This window comes from Chrysochloris asiatica, unplaced genomic scaffold (genome assembly GCF_000296735.1).
Source record: "Chrysochloris asiatica unplaced genomic scaffold, ChrAsi1.0 scaffold00265, whole genome shotgun sequence".
Lineage (NCBI taxonomy): Eukaryota > Metazoa > Chordata > Mammalia > Afrosoricida > Chrysochloridae > Chrysochloris > Chrysochloris asiatica.
The window spans coordinates 412,906-417,248 of record NW_006408783.1 but is presented as its reverse complement, the minus strand read 5'-3'; the positions used below and the strand labels follow the sequence as shown (position 1 = coordinate 417,248).

Genomic DNA, 4,343 nt, shown 5'->3' with positions numbered 1-4,343 from the left:
GGCCCAAGAGTCCCAGGTCTTGCATGATGGCATTTCTTGATCATTAAATTACTTTCTATCCATTTTGCTGATGGATTTCTTTTTGGAGTTGTTATGTCTGAAATGATTTCTTGTAGTTCATAAAGTTTCTTGAAACTTACCCATAAATATCATCTTTCCTTCTTACGTGACTTTCCTCATTAGCTAATTTGGGCAACGGTCATATTTCTGTGTGTACTTGTACTTCTGAGTATACTTGTACTTCTTAGCAGGCTCTGGTATGCATTCTGCTTTTACCATTGTTGAAGCAAGTTATTTTAACATTCTGACAGTTGGAACTCTGCTATTGGACTATTAATGCTGCAATATAGCAAAACAGCTCTTCTAAAGGACTGTCATAATGTAAACCCATTGTTCTTATTGTTAGGTACCATCTGGTCGGTTCTGACTCACAGAGACAACCCTGTATAGGGTTTCTAAGCTTGTAAATCTTTACAGGAGCAAAAAACCTCATCTTTTTCTGGCAGAGAGACTAATAGGCTCGAACCTCCGATCATATGGTTAGCAGTCCTGAGCTTATCCTACAGAGCTACCATTAGATTGATTAATTCCCAGAAATCTAGCAGTACATTAAAATTTAAGAGAAGTTGATTAATGATTAAATCCACTCCCTCTAGAAAAAGAAAAAGTTGGAAGGGGGTATCAAACTAGAGTGAGGAATAAATGGTAAGCACAGTAAAAAGGCAGACTTTACTTAAATGTAAATGACAACTACTATAATGGATGCCTTGGGCCTTAGGCAAGGTGGGTTTGCTGAATTTTGAAGGAGCTCTGTGGAATAAGGCACTGGCTCACAAAGTCAGTTTGAATTGCAGCATTAAAAGTTCGTGTTCACCAGCCACTCCTCGGAAACCCTATACAGGGTCACTATAAGTCAGAACTGACTCCACAGCGCTTAGCAAGAATAAAGTGAATTTTAAAGGGACTCCTGGTGTGCCACTGTAGGATCAACCCTGGTGGGCAGTTCAGACCCACCAGTTATTCCTTGGAAACCCTCTGTGGGCACAACAACAAAGTGAATTTTAAAGCCCCATAGGGCTTTTGAGAAGCAGCCATCCCTTTAAAATTCAGCAAACCCATCTTGCCTCTAGCACAAAGCATTCCATTACTGCAGTTGTGGAACAAACGCTGGTTTGAGTGCTGTGGATTCAGTTAGAACACAGGTTCAAACTCACCAGCCTCTCCTTGGAAACCCTTACAGGGTCTCTAGGAGTTGGCACTCACTCCATGGCACTTAACAACAACAACAAAGTGGAGTCCTGGTGTGACACTGTACAATAAGCACTGAACTGCAAGGTTGGTGGTTCAGACTCATCAGCTGCTCCTCAGAAACCCAGTACACGGTTGCTATTGATGGCACTTAACAATCACTAAATGTTTGCAAAACCTTTATCTGTATGAATGCCTTTAATCTTCACAACAATTCTGTGGGGATGATATTCTAATCCCCATTTAACAGATGAAGGAAAACGAGGCACCAAGAAGTTTAGTAGTGTAAGTAGAGAATCAAAGCGCATATGACTAGTGGGGCACTGTGGGCTAATGCGCCAGACTGCAAAGCCTGGTGTGGCGCTATAAGTTATTACACTGGACTACAAAGTGAACCACAAGCTCGGTGGCTCAAGCTCACCAGCTGCTCTTCGGAAGCCCTATACAGGCTCCCTGGGTTCACTGGCACTTAACAACAACAATGAAGATTATAGAAAAATTGCATATGGCTCCCCTTTATAAACATTTGTGTATTATAGGAATCTAGCAGTGAACCGCATGGTTCAAACTCAGCCAGCCACTCCTCAGAATCCATGTAGGAGTCAGAACTGGCTCCACGGCCCTCAACAACAGCAGAGTGGCCCTGCAGTGAAAGCACTCTCAGGATTCCAGTGGAAATAAATACAAATTTTTCCTGTTAGAAAAGCATTGCCAATTTGGGCCCTGAGTATTCCCACAAGTTAATATTATTAGTATGAAGATTCAAAAATCAAAATTTAAAAATCCATATGTGAGAATCAACCAAAAACAACTGACATGGACCCTCAGGGTCTTCAGGTGTTAGAATTGTTGAATATGGATTCTGACTCCAATTGAAATGTTTTGAAAAATGAAAGAGGAAATCACAAAAATATGAATAAGAAGCAAGAGACTATAAAAAATACCCAGGAATTGAAAAGAATAATTAGAAGTTTAAGAAATGGGAAATATATTTATTAAAATAACTCGACGTATCGCCTAAACAGAAGAGCTGACATCGCTGAGAGAAAAGGATCGAGCAATGGGAATTTTCCAGCACACAGTCAAGGAATTAGAAACATGAAGGGGTTATGAGAAAATGTTGAAGATGCAAGAAGCTCGAACATACCTGAGGCCAATAGGTGGTTATTAAGTGCCTTTAACTCAGTCCCAACTCACAGCAAGCCTGGGTAGGATTTCCGAGGCTGTGTATCTTCAAGGGAGCAGAGAGCCTCATTTTTCTCCCATGGTGCAGCTGGTGAGATTGAAATGCTTACCTTGTGGTTAGCAGTCCATTGTTTATCCAGTATAACATGGCTATATTGGCAGGTTATAAAACGAGACAGATATTGCAAAAAAAAAGGAAAATTAGAGGCCATTTTCACTCAAACATGAATGAAAGAATCTTTAATTATTGGTAAGCCAAATCTGTTTGTGTTTAAAAATATAACATCATATGTTACTGGCTTTTCCCCTAGGAATGAAAAGATAGTTTGTTTTTTTTAAAATCTGTAACTACAATTGCCAGCCAACAGATTAAAGGTGAAAAGCTACATCATCTTTTTAATAGATGTAGAAAAACAATTAGAAAAATACAGAGTCCTGGTTTGAATCGCAAGATCAGTGGTTCAAACTTACCAACCATCTCCTCAGAAACCCTAAACAGTGTCTCTAGGAATCAGCACTAAACAGCAATCATGCTTTAAGGAGCCCTGCTGGTGCTGTAGAATAAACACTGGATTGCTAGATACATGATCGATAGTTCAAACCCAACAACCGCTGTGCATGAGAAAGATGAAACTTTATGCTCTTAGAGATTCACAGTCTTCCACAAAGAAGGTCAATACTTTACAACTTAGAAGATCCAAGCAGAACATGAAAACTAAGAAGAAACTGATAAGAAATAACACAAAAAACACGAACTCAGCACAAGATGGCATGCAGAGCAAAGGAACGAATAGCACTACAAAAAATTAACATAATGACAGTAATTAATTCATACCTATCGATAATTGTACTGAACGTCAATGGATTAAATGCACCAGTGAAGAGACAGAGAGTGGCAGAATGGATAAGAAAACAAGACCCTTCAATATGCTGTCGCAAGAGACACACCATACACACAAAGACAAAAACAGACTAAAAGTTAAAGGATGGAAAACAATATACCAAGCTAACTGAAATAATAAACAAGCAGGAGTGGCAATACTGATCTCTGATAAACTTTAAGACAAGAACCAGCATGAGATAAAGAAGGACACTATCTCATGATCAAAGGATCAATTGAGCAAGACAACATAACCATAATAAATATCTACTCTCCCAATGAAAGAGCACCAAGATATATGAAGAAAATCCTACTAGAATTGAAAAAAGAGATAGATAAATCTACAGTTATACTGGGAGATTTTAATAAAGATTCACAGTCTTGGAAACCCTATACAGAGTCGCTGTGAGTCAGAATTGACTTGATGGCAGTAGATTTGAGTTTAATATGCTTTAGAAAAGAGAAAAGATACTTAGCAACCTAGAAAAACAAAGGTATTTCCTTTCACCTAGATAATCTACCAAAAACATACTGCAAATGTTAGCAAGACAAAAATGCCTAAGACAACTGCTTCTCTTCAACAGTGTACTTGTGATCTTAACCAATGCAAAGAGATAAGGAAAATTTTTTAGAAATTACCAGAGGCTGTAGTTGTTTGCAGATCACATGATTATCTACAAAGAAATTCCAGGAGTTCTGCAAACACAGTATTAAAAGGGAAAAAAAAGTTTAGCAAGGCAGTTGATTATGAAATAAATATGCAAGAATCAGTTCTGTTTCTATATATCAGCAGCAAACAAAATATCAGTTTTTAAAATGCCATTTACAATAGTAACAAACAAGATACTTGGCAATAAATCTTACAAAAAATGTACAAAACCTGTGTGGAGATAATTATAAAATTTTACTGAGAAGTTCATGCTGCGGTCCCATGGATCTGTGTCTTGCTTTAACAGTGTTTGGATGGAACAGATCCGGGGACTCCCCCACCTCCAGCTGCCTCGGACCACCTCTAACATCTTCAGGCACA

General features: G+C 38.6%; 1 protein-coding gene across 2 annotated transcripts in view; it reads left to right on the top strand.

The window, feature by feature from the left end:
* Window positions 1-4,343, top strand: part of TTC13 (tetratricopeptide repeat domain 13) — a 141,983-nt gene that overhangs the window by 91,907 nt on the left and 45,733 nt on the right. The window lies entirely within an intron of this gene.